The 17097-nt window shown below is 39.6% G+C and overlaps 1 non-coding gene across 1 annotated transcript; it reads left to right on the top strand.

Annotated features, from left to right (window-relative positions):
* The first annotated feature begins 7868 nt into the window (after positions 1-7868).
* LOC115803801 (small nucleolar RNA SNORA70) lies at positions 7869-8003 on the top strand. Its single transcript, XR_004024593.1, has one exon. It is a non-coding gene; the product is annotated as a small nucleolar RNA SNORA70 (small nucleolar RNA).
* The last annotated feature ends 9094 nt before the right edge of the window (positions 8004-17097 follow it).

The following is a 17097-nucleotide window of genomic DNA, read 5'->3' as shown; positions in this document are numbered from 1 at the left end:
AAAAAGAAGGGCTTGTAGCCCATACACAGACTTCTGCGGTTTAAGAGGCTTTAAAAATCAGGTTTACTAGACATCTCCCCCAGTCCAGTTCTTCCTGGGCAGGTGAAACACCTTCAGGGAGAGAATTACGAGCCTGGAGAAGAAGAGAACAAGGCGAGTGGTATTTATCATGGCAGGCCCGAGTGATTCATGAATAACCATCACTTTGCCCTTTTCTCGTTTCTCTTTCCTACCAGAAGTGAGAGTTCGCTATTTCGGGCCTTTTTCAATTTAATGGTGACATGCAGGATTCTCACAGGCAGTCTCTGGTTTGTTAGCGACATCAAGGATATCAGCACAACTCGAGAGAAACCGAAGACAGCTGGGGTGTTATTGTCACTTCAGTTTAAAGGTAGCAAACCTATCTTGCAAAGGATCAACAATGAATTACTTCAACATTTCAAAAATATAGATAAGCAATGCATTTCTAATAGCGTACTTGTGGATCCTGGATAGATCAATGAATATTCAGCAATCCTTTGCACGAAATGTATGAAAGAGAAAAGGGATAAATCTTTAACACACACACGCACGCGCACACACACGCAGGCACACACACCCCTCACTGTGACAATGTCACCCCATTCTGTCGTTATTTCTGTGTCTCGTGGGGTCTCCCACGACATAATGGCTAAAAGACAGGGAGAAAATTGGGGTCACTGCAATGCAAGGATGATAACTACAAAGCTCTCTGTGCTCGGTGTACATGTATGCTGGGAATTCAATATTTATACGGTGATTCCTCTGTGTCCAGAGCAGTGTTGGTTTTTTGAAAAGCTTTTATGTGTATTTCCTCACTGGACTCTCATTGCAAGTAAAGTCCATTTTACTAACATGTAAGAAAAGGGAAGTGAGAGAAATGATGTGATTTTTCTAAGGTCACACAGCAAATCCAGTGGTGAAGCTAGATTCGGAGCTTTCTGTTTTAAACATTTGCTTTGTTCTTGTCTATAAATCTGCGCTCTCCTGTGTAGGTATTCTCAATAAAGAAAGTTATGCAGTATTAGGCTATTTCTACTTTTATCTTTCACAAGCACCATGTTTTCGGTTGGTGTTATGAAGTTGAAATTGTTGTGACTTGGAAGGGGGATGGGCAACTCCAACTGCTCTGAGGGAGAATAGCAAAACCAGGATTTTTCCAGTCTCTCCTGGCCACTGTTGGTGACTACTATAGTAATAGCATCCCTTTTGTGTGGATAAGAGTGATTCAGCATTGTTTGAGGGTCAAATACATGGGTTTGGCTTTGGTTCAAATCCTGGCTCCATCACGGTCTCAGTAATCACAGAAAAGCGGAGTGGGTTGTTTTTCGATCATGTAACAGGAATTGCAGAAGTAGGTAGTCTAGGGAGGAACTGAATGGGCCCCATGATGCTATCAATGTCCCAGGTTCCTTTTGTCTTTCTACTCCACCTTTTTTAGAACATTGTTTCCATCTCAAGGATGCCTCATGCTCATACTGCACAGCTGCGTGCACAGCTGCAGCCATCTCATCTGAAGGAGGGCAAGGCAAAGGGCCCTATTAGTAGGTCCTTCCAAGGAGCTTTGCAGGAGGCGGCTCTACCTTGTGTTTGTAGCTCTTTGCTAGGGTATGTTGCTGTATACTGTACTCCAGATCACTTTCTCTGTCTCTCTCTCTCTCTCTGTCCCTCTCTGTTTCTGTCCTCTGTGTTTCTGTCTCTCTCTCTGTTTCTCTCTGTCTCTCTGTCTCTCTCTCTCTCTGTATATATATTTGTAATTGTACAGCTGATGGTCTGGAAAGGAATGCACCCAACAAATAATGATCGCTCAGAGCAGAAGAACTGTCAAAGGAACTTTATCTTTGACCTCTGTAATGATTTATTTAATGATTTTATAAATGTACATCTTTATTGCCATATTGTGATGAGGCAATTCTCTGTGGGTATCTCATATTGATACTGCATGTCTTATGAGGAGAGGCACTGACGTCTTTTGTTCCAGACTATCTGTTCAAGGATGTTTGTACAGCAAATAGACTTGGAAGACAGAGAGAGGGTTTTCCTCTGAGGCCAGGGCAGGTTTGTTTGCTGCCCAGTATAATAAAGATGATGGTTGCTTCTGGGACAAAAGTTGAGCAGTGTTTGCTTGCAGCTCCTTTCAAAGACTGAGATTTCCTAAGCTCAGTGTTCCTTGGGTCTGATGCCAACCCAGTGTGTGTACAGCACCCACCTGGGCCCCCCTCCATGTCACCCCATGATACTTGGGGGTCAAAGGGAGCTGATGTAAACATGAACCTCATGGTTCCTGTGAATAATAAAGTCCTCTGTCTCTGACCCTGGAGTCTCATATCTTCTGCTGGCATCCATGAGATCAAGGCAGGCTAAAATCTCAGCCCCTTCACAGTTCTCATAAATGTAACGTAAGTATTGAAAAGCACGCATATCATAAGTGCACAGTTTGATAAATTTTCACAAAGTAGATTCACATGTGTAACTGACACCAGATCTGGAAAAAGAACGTTACCAGCATCACAGAATCTCCTTCATGCCCCGTCAGCCAGTACCCTCCCAAAGGTAACGCACGTCTATCTAACAGCACAGATTAGTTTTGCCTGTTTTTGAACTTTACATAAATTGAAACATATGATATGTATGTACTTTTTTGTGTCTAGATTCTTTCTTGCAACATTATGTTTATAAGATTCATCCATATTATTACAGGTATTTGTAGTTCATCATAATAGTTGTGGTATCAATAAACCATAATTTATAGATCTGTTCTATTGGTTATGGACATTTGCATTATTTCTAGATTTTTTGCTATGTAATTCTTTCTTTTTTCATTTTTTTTGGGGTATAATTGACATATATCCTGTATAACTTGAAGGTGTACAGCATAATGGTTTGACTTACATGTATTGTGAAATGATTACTGCAATAAATTTAGTTAGCATCCATCATCTTATATAGATACAATAAAAAGAAAAAGAAAAAGATTTTTCTTGTGATGAGAACTCTTAGGATCTTCTCTCTTAACTTTTCTACATATCATAGAGCAGGGTTAACTGCAGTCATCGTGTATACCTACAGAGTTGTGCAACCATTAGTGCTATTTAATTCCAGAACGTTTTCATCCCCCCACAAAGAAACCCTCCACCATTAGCAGTCACTCTCCATTCTTCCCTTCCCCAGTCTCTGGTAACAGCTAATCTACTTTCTGTCTCTGTGGATTTGCCTTTTCTGGAAATGGAATACAATATGTGGCCTTCTGGGTCTGACTTTTTTCACTTACCATAATGTTTTCAAGGTTCATCATGTTACAGCCTTTTTATGACCAGATATTATTTTAATGTATGGATATATCACATTTTGTTTAGCCATTCATCAGTTGGTAGACATTTGGGTTATTTTCACTTTTTGAATTATGAATAATGCTGCTATGGACATTTGTGTGCAGGTATTTTGTATGGACATATATTTTCATTTCTCTTGGATATATACCTAGGAGTAGAATTGATGGTCATATAGTAATTCTATGTTAACTTTTCCAGAAATTGCCAGATTGATTTCCAACTTGGAAATTTACTATTACCATTATTTTACATTACCATTTTGTGAATGGTATGAGGTAGGGGTCAAAGTTCATTTTTAAAAATAGATTCCTTGGGGTGATATATTCAAAAGTCTGCGAGAAAGAAACTGCTAACCAAGAACAATTTACCCAGCAAATGTGTACTTCAAAAATTAAGGAGATAAAGATTTTCCCAGACAAACAAAAGCTGAGGGAGCTCATCACTGCTAGACTTGCTTTATAAGAAATGCTGAAAGAAGTTTTTCAGGTTGAAAATGAAAGGATCCTAACCAGTAACAAAAAAACATATAAAAATAAACAACACACTGGTAAAGGCAAGTGTGCAGTCAGATTCAGAATACTGCAATACTGCAATATGGTGAAGTGTTAACCATTTAACTTTAGTATAAAAGTTGAGAGACAAAATAATTAAAAATAGCTAACACTATAATAATTTGTTAATAAATACACAACATAAAAAGATGTAAAGTGTGACATCAGAGCATAAAATGTGTATGTTGCAGGGGGAATAAAAGGTTAGATTTTTTTGTGTGATCAAACTTAAGTTGTTATTAGCTTAAAATAGACTGGTATATCTATAAGATGTTTCAAATAAGCCCCAGGACAACTACAAAATCAAAACCTATAATAGATATGCACAAGATTTAAAAAAGGAATAAAAGTATACCACTATGAAAAATCACCAGTTCACAAAGAAAGACAGTAAGAGAGGAAGAAAGGAAAAACAACAACAAAACAACCAGAAAAGAATGAATGGGGTGACAATAGTAAGTCCTTACCTATCAATAATTGCTTTAAGTGTGAATGGATTAAATGCTCCAAACAAAAGACATAAGAGTGGCTGAATGAATAACAAACAAACAAGACCCAACTATATGCTGCCTACAAGAGACTCACTTCAGCTTGAAGGACACATATACCTTCAAAGTGTAGGGATGGAAAAAGATATTCCAAGCAAATGGAAACCAAAAGAGAGCAGAGGTAGCTATATTTATATCAGCAAAATAGACTTTAAGTAAAAAAGAGACAAAGAAGGACATTATATAGCGATAAAGGGGTCAATTCATTGAGAGGATATATAATTGTAAATACATACGCACCCAACATTGGAGCACCTAAATATGTTAAGCAAATACTAATGGATCTGAAGGGAGAAATAGACAATAAAATAATAGTAGGCAACTTCAATGCTGCGCTTTCAACAATGAATAGATCATCCAGATAGAAAATCAAGAAGGAAACATTGAACTTAAATGATACTTTAGACCAAAAGAATCTAACAGACATATATAGAACATTCCATCCACCAACAGTGGACTACATATTCTTTTTATGTGCACATGGAACATTCTCTAGGATAGATTGTATGTTAGGTCACAAAAGAAGTTTCAGCCAATTTAAAAAGATTAAAATTATACCGAGTATCTTTTCTGATCACAATGGTATGAACCTAGAAATCAATAACAGGAGGAAAACTGTAAAATTCTCAAATATGGGGGTATTAAACAACATACTCCTGAATAACCAATGGGTCAAAGAATTTTAAAACAATTTTCTGTCTTCCAGTAATTGCCTCTATAACTCTAATTAACATGGCCTCCCAATGTTCTTGATTTTTTTTTTTTTTCGGTACACGGGCCTCTCACTGCTGTGGCTTCTCCCGTTGCGGAACAACAGGCTCCGGACTCGCAGGCCCAGTGGCCATGGCTCACGGGCCCAGCCGCTCTGCGGCATGTGGGATCTTCCCGGACCGGGGCACGAACCCGTGTCCCCTGCATCGGCAGGCGGACTCGCAACCACTGCGCCACCAGGGAAGCCCTGTTCTTGATTTTTTATCTTCCCATATTTTCTACTGAACTTCTATCACATCACATGAGGATTTGACTGATGTCTATCCTTTTCTATCTTGCCCTCCTTAGTGTTGGTAGGTAGATCTTTTGTACTCGTCTGCTGATTGTCTTTACCAACCTTTCTTTGCCTTGTATTTTCTAATTTAAGCCACTCTACGATGTATTGCTGCTACTACGTACCAGAAAAAATGTTTTCTTAATGTATATGAGGCCAGACACTTTTATGTCACTTTTCTGGCTGTAAATATTTTCTCCCTTTTGGATCGGAATGCATTTTTGTCTTTGATTCAATCTGCATCACTTCAATTAAAGGCCAGGAAAATAAAACTCACGTGGGAATCCTTGTGTATGTGAAATGGAAGCTTCATCCAATATTAAACCACACACACACACACACACAAACACACACACAACCAAACTCAACACCTGACTCTTCCTTTTATCTGAGCAACAAGGGTGAGAGACTCTGAAATCCTCCCTGGGATCCATGTAAACTACCAAGGCAGTTAGGTAGCAAATGATCCTCAAAGTGGGCATCCTTCCAACAAATGTTTGCATTGATTTCGTTATTTCTAAAGGCTGATTGAGCCAGAGAGAGCAAAAGAATAAGGCAAAACCCATCTCTTTTACTGCCCCCTGTCCTGTATTTCAGGATGAGAATGTGATATTGGATGAATTCTGTGATCATTTGGGGAATTGTAGACGGTCTTTCTTGGAGGTGAGACGTGCTGGTGGCTGGGTAAGACCAAACTGAGCCATGGAGTCAGGTGTCCAGAAGTTCCATCTGCTGCCTGTTAGTTGTTCTTTACAACATTTGGGGATTAAGCTGCTTAAAATGGGTTAGAGACAACCAACCCACTTATGTTGACATAGTATCAAACATTTATTTTGTTTGAATTTTTAACTTGTAATTCTTCCACTTTTCATGCTGTGAAATGCAGTATGTCTCTTCCATATTTCAGATGAAGAAATGAGAGTGGGTTTTCACCGTGTGTTAAATAGAAATAAGGAAAGAATGCCTTATCTAAGAATTTCCTGGCGACTGAGGGAGGAGGACAGAAAAAAAGGGTGAGAAGAATCGGGGGATGAATGCAGTCAGGGTGTCCTGAGAAAAAGCCAGAGGCACGAGGAGAGCAGGATGAACTCATAAGGAAGCACATTTTCATTATGAAGAAAATTACTCCTGACTCCTAAATGTAGGTAGCTATGTGTTAACAAGATTTTAATGTTGAAAATATTATTGAAAAAACTTACAAATATGGCTAGTAATGGGAGATTTAATAATATATTATCCAAGAAGAAATGGTTGATTTTGCTTATCTTAATCTTAGTAAAAGAAGACACAAAGGATCTGGAACTTAAATCATTTTGGCAAAAGGAATTAATCTTTTTGTTTACCCGGGGGACTTGACATTGGTGAGCAATGGGATACTGGAGGATGAAAATTTTAACCTGATGCTGTCTGATAGAAATATGGTGCCAACCAGACACGTAATTTAAAATTTTCTTGTACCCACATTATAAAAAGTAAAAAGAAACAGGTGAAATTAATTTTTTTAATTTTTAATTTTTATTTTTTTCTTCCAGCTTTATTGAGGTATAATTGACATATACCTTAATATATATACAGTGCTGTATAGTTTAAGGTGTACAGCATAATGATTAGACTTACATACATCATGAAATTATCACAGTGAGTTTAGTAAACATGCATCGTCTCATATGCATACAAAATTAAAGAAATAGAAAAAAATACTTTTCCTTGTGATGAGAACTCTCAGGACTTATTCTCTTAACAACTTTCATATATAACATACAGCAGTGTTAACTATATGTGTCACGTTGTACAACACATCTCTAGTACTTATTTATCTTATAACTGAAAATTTGTACTTTTGACCACTTTCTTCTGATTCCCCATACCCACACCCACCTTCACTAACCACAAATTCGATCTCTTATTCTGTTTGTTTGTTTTTGAAGTATAATTGACCTACAACACTGTTAGTCCCCATTACACAAGACAGTGATTTGATATTTCTATACATTTCAAAAGGATCACCAGGATAAATCTAGCCACAATACGTCAGTGTAAAGACACTACATAGTTATTGACTCTATTCCCCACACTGTACACGTCATACCAGTGACATTTACTTTGCAACTGCAAGTTCGTATCTCTTAATCTCCCTCACCCATTTCTTTCCTCCCCCCGAGTCCTCCCCCCTTCTCTGTATCTATAACTCTGTTTCTGAAACAGGTAACTTAATTTTAATAATGTATTTCATTTCACCTAATGTATTTTAAATGTCCTCATTTCAAACATAATCAACATAAAAATTATTAAAGAGATAGTGTACATATTGTGTATTTTTCACACTGATCGGCCATCACAGTTGAGACACAACATTTTTCATAGTTCATGTGATTTGCAGACAATTAAGCTGACCATGCTCTTTTCCCCATGGGGGCCTGGTGTGCAATGGCTGCAAACAGTAGCCTCGTCGGTAGCGTATACAGCCTGTTGCCTGTGTGGGTTGCCCTAAGGGGCCTTGGAGACAGCCCTTGCCCGTGGACATCGTGACTGGTGTGCTGTCCCCAATCTAGGCTCCAGACAGGTATGCACGGTGCCTTTGGAAAGCCCCAGGGCACAGTGGCCAGGGTCCACATTGGCCAAGTCATAATGTCCATCCGCAGCAAGCTGCAGAACAAGGAGCATGTGATTGAGGCCCTCCACAGGGCCAAGATCAAGTTCCCTGGCAGCCAGAAGATCCACAGCTCCAAGAAGTGGGGATTTACTAAGCTTAATGCAGATGAATTTGAAGACATGGTGGCAGAAAAGCGTCATCCTGGATAGCTCTGGAGCCAAACACATCCCTAATCATGTTCCTTGGACAAATGGTGGACAGTGCAGTTCCCTGCACTCATGAGAGCCTTGGTGCTGTCCCTTCTTTACACACACCCACCAATAAATTCTACTGTCCCTTCTATACACACACCCACCAATAAATTCTACTTTCCTGTCCAAAAAAAATAGTTCAAGTGAAAGGTATCTCTACTCAAACAATAAAGTTGTGTTTCACAGGAAAACATATTTACTCTCCTTTAGTTTGAAGATTTAAATTAATTAAAATGAAACAAAATTAAGGATTCAATTCCTCGGTGGCAGTAGCCCTATTTCAAGCGCTCAGCAGTCACACGTGGCCGTGGCCTGCTGTTATGGACTGGACAGCTCTCACCCAAGGGGGCCCCTGGGATGTTCATGCAGTCCAAGTCTGCTGCCAATCTTCCAGCAAGAACTTATTGGGTTAGAATAGACATAGTTTGTGCACATCCTGGCTTTATGGGCTGAATTGTGTGCCTCCAAATTCATGCGTTGAAGCCCTAACTCTGAGGTAATCACATTACAATGAGGTCACTAAGGTGGGCCCTAATCCAATATGACTGGTGTCCTCATAAGGGGAGGGGAGGGAATTTGGGCACAAGGGGAGACGTGATACCAGCACGCACACAGAGGAAAGGCCACACGAGGACACAGCGAGAAGGTGGCCGTCTGCAAACGAGGGAGATGGGCTTCAGAAAAACCAACCCTACCAACACCTTGATCTTGGACTTCCAGCCTCCAGAAGTGAGAAAATAAATTACCTCCACTAATATTTGCTATTATTTAGAACACTGCACATATTTTCAATAACTTAAAAATGAATGCCTAGGGCTTCCCTGGTGGCGCAGTGGTTGAGAGTCCGCCTGCCAATGCAGGGGACACGGGTTCGTGCCCCGGTCCGGGAGGATCCCACATGCTGTGGAGCGGCTGGGCCCATGAGCCATGGCCGCTGAGCCTGCACGTCCGGAGCCTGTGCTTCGCAACGGGAGAGGCCACAACAGTGAGAGGCCCGCGTAACGCAAAAAAAAAAAAAAAAAAAAGAATGTCTATTCTTCACATCTACTAATCCCCCCAGGAAGTACAACTTTTTCCCACTAGATTTAAATAATAAATCCACTCATGGTAGGAGATTCTGAAGCTGCCCAGTCTGTGGTATTTTGTTACGGGAACCCAAGCAGCTAATAAGGCCCAACACACAGAGGGTTAAGAAAAATCTGGTAAGGGCTTCACCATTTCAGATGTGCTCTTCCCATTTTGTCACAGGCTTCGTACTTGAATGTCCCACAGATCCTTAGAGCTTGGATCTCTGAAAATCAATTTAAGAAACACACACGTCCAAGGGTGTGTGTGTGTGTGTGTGTGTGTGTGTGTGTGTGTGTGTCTTTAGCTGGCTTTGTGCACAAGTTTTTTAGTGGCTGTTTGGCCAGGATGTTGCGTGTGTTTTCCATTTGGAAGGTGGGAAGTGAATGAGTCACACTGACAAACCACAGACACGCGGCTTTGAGGCTCAAAATGAAGTGTTGGTGGCCATCCTCTTGCCTTTGTCCATCACAGACGTGGAACCTCTTCATCATCACCCACGTTCGTTAACAGCGTCTGTGTCTATGCTAATACAATCAGGAAACGAGGCAACCCATCTCTTCCTTCCCAGAGAGAACAGGGTGATCAGCCATTAGTGATTCACACTGATGAGCCTCCGCTAATTGAGCAGAATGTAATTAGTGATTACATAATATTTGAGCTCTTGCAACTGTCATTAGTGTCCACGATTCACCAGAGATGAGCCCTCCTGAATGGAGTGTGATTGCCGCGGCTAAATCTAGTTAATCTGGGGTATCTTAATCAACACGGGATGTGCTTTAGGCAGCACTTAAAAGCTCTGGTGACCTCGGAGAAAACCCTGCCATCCACCAAGGTCTGGATTGCTTATGATAGGGATCCTTTTCCAAAGAGAAATTTAATAATTAAATGGCCTGGAAAACTTGAGGGCAGAGTTATTGGATGATATTAACACATTTAGATTTTTCTGTAACAGGTATGGTGACCAAAACGTTGTACTGGTGCTGGCCTTAATTTATGACACATCTGATATTGACTCAGGGTGTGTTATCTGCTGAAGTTATAGTAGTTTTTGTAATGTGGCTAGGAGAACAGGATTAAGAAATAGTTCTTTATAAGAGGAAAGATGACTATTTATCATGGCCCTCTCAGAGCACACTTTTGAAAGTTCGTTTTATGGAACAAAACTTTAGAAGCAATAACATTAGAGTGATATTTTGCTTCCTGTAACAAGGAAAAGTTGGGTTCATGAGATATTACATTTCACTGTGTCCTGAAGTCAAGATGGATTTTCAAGGCATTTGTAGCAGGAGCTCTTGGTGCCTGACCCCGTGTTCCTCAGTCAATGAGTTCACCTGCAGCTGCATTGGACAGCTCTCACGTATACTGTAAACTTCCTACCCCAAGCATCTTTACCACCTTGTTTTTCTTCTCAAAGGCTTTCTTCAGCACCCCGTGAAATTGGTCAACCCACTTGTAGGACAACCTGTAAGTGTCAAGGATTCAACAACTCTGGGGTAAGTCTCAACAAAAGAGGGCTGGGAGTTGGTGGATCAATACCCCAGCTCCCCACTCTGAGGATGTGTTCCACAGGGTTTCTCAGAGGGTTTCCAGCACCATGGAGTCTATAGTGATAACCTGCTTGTAAGTACTGTTCTCCCTCCCCTGCCTCACTTCCTGACTCCCTCCCTGTATTTCCTGGGATCACCTCCTGTGATGGTTAATTTTATGTGTCAACTGGGCTGGCCGTGCGGTGCCCAGATTAAACATTACTTCTGTGTGATCTGTGAGGGTGTTTCCAGAGGTTAGCATTTGAACTTGTAGACTCAGTAAAGTAGACTGCCTTTCCCAGTGTGGGTAGGCATCATCCAATCCAGAGAGGGCCTGAAGAGAACAAAATGCAGAAAAAGAAATCTGTCCCCTTTTTTTCCTGCCTCACTGTTGCGCTGGGAGCCTTCCTAAGTCTCCAGGAAGGAGACAGCAGATCATGGGAATTTTCAGTCTCCATAATTGTGTGAGCCAATTCCTCATTATGTATAATCTCCTATTGAATCTGTTCCTCTGGAGAACCTTGACTAATCACCTTGCAAACAAACTACAGGCACTCAAGCCCTTTTGCAGGGTCTGCTTTTGAAGAAACCCAACTAAAAATCCTTCCCTTCTTACCCTCCTCCCAATCCCAATACTTCATCACCCTAAGAGAATGTAAACAACTGTGATAACTTCCAGTAGCCTCACTGTAGACGTGGCAAGCCCTCTTGGTATGAAGTTTTTACCACTGAATTTATGTGAATTAAAACCTTTTATACCAACCATAATTTGTGCTTTAAGTACAACGACAGTCCACATAAATGGTTGTTTCCAATGTGAAATTTACACAGGTTTACAAATTTCAAAGTTCCGAGCGACTTAACATGGTCCAGTTTTTCATAAAATAATGCGACTATTGAAGATCCAAGGAAAACAGCAACTCATGATTTATGGGATTTTCTCCTGTTTACGTATTTTATATAAATAATAAATATACTGACATCTTTGCTTTGTAAGGTGCTTTCTGGTGGTTGTTTAAACAGCTCAGCCTTTCAGATATTGTTTTAGAAAAGTTCTGCTGAGTAATCATAATTGACACGAACTTAGATCAACACTTACTCTGTGCCAGGCACTGTGCTAAGCTTTCTGCTGTAAGAGCTATTATCATCCCCACTTACAGGTGAGGAAAATGGGGCTTAAAAATGTTGTGATGTGTTGCCTAAGGCCACATGACCTCTAAGCGGAGCAGGCAAGAGTCAGCCTAGGCACTCCTTACCTTAAAGGCCGTCATTAATTTTGAGATTAGAAAACTGCCCTTAGGGCTCTTCTACTCTGAGGGGCAGCAGGGGTGCTGGGATTTATGGCTCCTTGGGAAGAGATGTTATGGATTTATGTCTCTTTGAATGGCCCACACAATGTTAGATGGGAGCAGCATCTTGCCCTGGTCAGGACATGCACAGGAGGGACCTGTACTGTCCCCATAACTCCCCTGTCAGATCAAACCAAAGTCATTTCCCAGCTGATTTGCTAGATACTGCACCTGGCCTGGCCTCCTTTCCTGTCCTTCTGCCCCACTCTCCCATGGGTTTTTCCTGGGCTGAGGACTCAGTAAGCCATTTCACAGGAATGCTCATCTCAGGGACCATTTCTGGAGAACCCAGTCTAAGACAGAACTTAAGAAAGTCTATCAGTTCTAGGAGCCAACATCACCCAGGAAGGTAAACCTGCAAGACCAACTTGAATTGGGAAGCATGAACAAGGTTTTTCATTATTTGAAATAAAATACGATTGAAATACAGTTGGAAAAGATTTGAATGTCTATCAATAATGGATGAATTGAATAAATTACAGCACATTCATACAATGGAATAATATGCAACCATAAAAAAGAATGAAGAGACTTCATTTTAAATTAGTAGAAGTAAATTCAATCTACTGAATAGGAGGAAAAAAAAAGAAAAAAAATGCACTGAAGAGAAAATGTAAAATAAGAAGGTAGAGTAACATCTAGTATATTACTAATTGTAATAAATATATGTGGCTTAAAAACAGACTCTTGGACTGTATTTTATTTATTTTTTATTTATTTTATTTATTTGGTTGTGCTGGGTCTTAGTTGCATCAGGCAGGCTCTTTAGTTGTGGCCGGTGGGCTCCTTAGTTGTGGTTGGCGGGCTCCTTTATTGTGGCATGTGAACTCTTAGTTGTGGCAGGCATGTGGGATCTAGTACCCTGACCAGGGATCAAACACAGGTCCCCTGCACTGGGAGCGCGGAGTCTTAACCACTGCGCCACCAGGAAAGTCCCCAGACTGAATTTTAAAATCCAATGATATATGCAAGAGACACTCTTAAAGTGGAAAGGTAAAGAAAATTTGAAACTAATGGGATGAATATGCTATACCAGGAAAATACAAATCAAAGTAAAGCTGGTGTAGCAAACTTAACATTCAACAAAATAAAATTCAAGGCAAAATATCGTTAATAACGAAATGTTATTTAACTGCAGAGGAAAAGTAAGACAAAAACTATATATCTGTCCTAATTACATATAGCCCTTCTGTACCAAGCAACAGCTGATAGAACAGCAGGGAGAACTGGATAAAGCATTAGTTGTTTTTGAGGCTTTAATATAGCGCTTTCAGAAACTATTAGACCAAGTAGATTAAAAATAAGATATAAAAACCAGAATAGTACAGTATAGCTTGAGCTCAGACATATATAGAGCTCTATATTGAGAAACAGAGAGATTGATTTTTCTTGATCACCAAGGAACTTTTTAATTTAAAATTATTTATTTATTTATGGCTGTGTTGGGTCTTCCTTGCTGCACAAAGGCTTTCTCTAGTTGTAGTGAGCAGGGGCTACTCTTTGTTGCGGTGCGTGGGCTTCTCATTGCGGTAGCTTCTCTTGTTGTGGACCATGGCCTTTAGGTACGTGGGCTTCAGTAGTTGTGGTACACAGGCTCAGTAGCTGTGGCTCACAGGCTCTAGAGTGCAGGCTCAGCAGTTGTGGTGCACAAGCTTAGTTGCTCCACGGCATGTGGGATCTTCCTGGACCAGGGATCAAACCCATGTCCCCTGCATTGGCAGGCGGATTCTTAACCACTGCACCACCAGGGAAGTCCCCACCAAGGAACATTGTTGAAAAAAAATGTTGTACTAGGCCAAAAAGTAAACCTCAGTACGTTCCAAATAACCAAATATTATATTTTCTCTATTTGGCTATTTTCTCTGACATAATGGGATCAATTAGAAATGAATACCATTTTTAGAAATTATAGCTAATATATTATATATATATATATATCAGCTAATATATAGCTGATATATTTATAAATTAAAATATATATTACTAATTAACCCCTGAGTTAAAAATGAAATAAATAAGGAACAAAGGAATATTTAAAACTGAATGATAATTAAGCCCTCCTTTTCAAAATTTATGGTTCTTAGCTAAATATAGCACTTACAAGGAAGTTTTTCACCTTGAAATATTAATTAGGAAACCAGAAATATTAATAATAAATATTCAACAAAAAAAATCTGGAAAAAGCATAACAAGGTAAGTGCAAAAGAAGAAAGGAATAAAGAGCAGATATTCATGAAAGAGAGAAAAAAATAAATGAGTTCTGAAACCAAAAATGCGTTCTTTGAAAAGATGGAAAAGATAGTCTGACTTCTGACCTCTGCAAATAATGACAAAGAGTAAACAACTACAGACACACCAGAAACTTAAAGGAAAAGAATATTATTATATATGTATGCAAGTGATTAAAAATCCTACATGAAATGGTTAAATTCCTAGGAAATGATATAACATCCCCAAATTTGTATACAAATAATAGATAACTTGAATAACTAATAACTATTAAATAAATTGAAATTATGGTCAAAGACCTATTTTTCCCCAAACCTCACATGCCTAGATGGTTAAGATAAATTCTTAAAAATGTTTTGAAGGAGCCGCTAATTCTTGTCTTAAATAAGGTGTTCCAGAAGATAGTGGAAAAAATGTCTGCTTGAACCCTTTTATGGCATCATCTTGGGTCTAAGGCTTGACGAGAACAATACAAAGAAAGAAGATCTTGGGTCCATTTCATTAATGAACAGAAACCCTATATAAAATATCGGTTAACTGAACCCAACAGCATATAGAAATATTTCAAGTTCAAGTAGGATTTATCCCAGGAAAGTAAGGATGGTACATTCTCCATAATAATTAACTGAAGGAGAAAGTCATGGGATTTTCTTAATTAACACAGAAAAAGTATTTGATATGGTTCAATACCTATTCATGACCAATTTAGCAAATCAAGAACAGAAGGGAACTTCTTTTAGTTGATAAAAGTTTTATACCAAAAGTTGCAGAAATAATTCTACTTAATCGAAAATTCATTCCTTTTAATATAAAGACATTGTTTGAAAGTGTATAATGGGGTCATTGGCTGGAGGACACCAGGTAGAATTAATACAATAACACAATAATGAAAGCAGAGGGACTAACTGACCAAATGCCTAGACGAACGCTACTGCTGAAATTCTCATTCCTTTTTTGGAGCTTCCCAGAAAGCTAGAATTCTCTTCCATCCAGATACAAGACCGGAAGACTCCATTCCTGGAAATCTGAACATCCCCAAAGGAAAAATCCAAAAACTTTTTTCTTCTTCAATATTGCCTTGGCTATTCTTGGCCCTTTTCATTTCCATATGAATTTCAGAATCAATTTTTGTTAGTCATTATTAGGAATATAATGGTTTAGTGGCTCATAAAAAATGGCCCTTGGTGTATTTTGTTATTCAAATTGAATCTAGCAAACAACAGAGTGAGACAAGTAGGAAATATCCGTACTTTCATTCAGCTCAACGGCAAAGCTCTGTAAAGCATAATTTGTTCTAATGCATATATCTTTAAATCTTCGGCATTGTTGGCTACGCATTTGCAGTCGTGTCGCTCATAAAGGGAGGCGTTTCACCTTCAAGTTCTCTTCATGTTACTGTAGCCACCTCTACTTGGCGTAAAGAAAAGGGCTTGCCCAACAACTGTTGGTAGCTTTTGGTTTTTCTTTATTGAGAAACTTCAATATTTTTCTTAAGCTGAGTGAAGCTTTGATAACTTACCGGGTTGAGTATTTTAAAACTTCAAACACTACTGAAAAAAACTGTAGACGCTTTGCTTTTACACCCTGGATGCTGGCTGTATCCACATCCTGGTTATCACCGGGGCTTCATGCTACCATCTGCTGCTGTTTTCAAACCACAACATAAACATAGGGTCAGGTTCATTGTCATCGATAATGATTGTATATCCTCATTTCCAGTACTTTTTCTTTTTTGCGGTATGCGGGCCTCTCACTGTTGTGGCCTCTCCAGTTGCGGAGCACAGGCTCCAGATGCGCAGGCTCAGCGGCCATGGCTCACGGGCCCAGCTGCTCCGCGGCATGTGGGATCTTCCCGGACCGGGGCACGAACCTCTGTCCCCTGCATCGGCAGGTGGACTCTCAACCGCTGCGCCACCAGGGAAGCCCTATAAGCATCTTTTAAAACTTTTTCTCAGTTACAAAAAACTCTATATAACGTTGAAAATGCCAGTATCTTTCTTTATATTTGGTTAATTTAACTAGTGTTGTCGTGAGGAAGTCTTCCCCTCATGACTTAGCAGTTTCCAAATAGGTGATCACTACACCAGCTGAAGCACCAACTGTGCATCTTGGATAAATTAAATCTCAGCCTTAGGATATGTATTCAATGCACAGAGATGAGCAAAAGGTTAACTATTGAGAAATCTGAGTATTTTTCTAAGGGTATTTATTTAGGATTTTAAATGGACTTTCAGCTGTGTTTCTGAAAGGATCTGCAAAAATATCCTAAACATTTTCTACACTGACTCAGCTCACTTTCCTTTCCTTACATGAAAACCTGGTGTCATTGGCTCATTCCTAGAGTTTTTCTACCTGTCAGATGAGACACTGCTGATCTCAGCCTCATGACTTTCTGCTAAATTGAGTTGGCTTGACTGCTTGACACTAACTCAGGAAGTTTTGTACAATGGAATATGACTCAGCCATAAAAGGAATGAAATACTGCCATTTGCAGCAATGCAGATGGACCTAGAGAATATCACGCTTAGTGAAACATCAGACAGAGAAAGATATACTGTACGATATCACTTATATGTGGAATCTAAAA

Source organism: Delphinapterus leucas, chromosome 15, assembly GCF_059928025.1.
Source record: "Delphinapterus leucas isolate spDelLeu-1000000601 "Yukka" chromosome 15, BTC_Dleu_Yukka2, whole genome shotgun sequence".
Taxonomy (NCBI): domain Eukaryota; kingdom Metazoa; phylum Chordata; class Mammalia; order Artiodactyla; family Monodontidae; genus Delphinapterus; species Delphinapterus leucas.
This window is presented reverse-complemented; position numbering and strand designations above follow the sequence as displayed.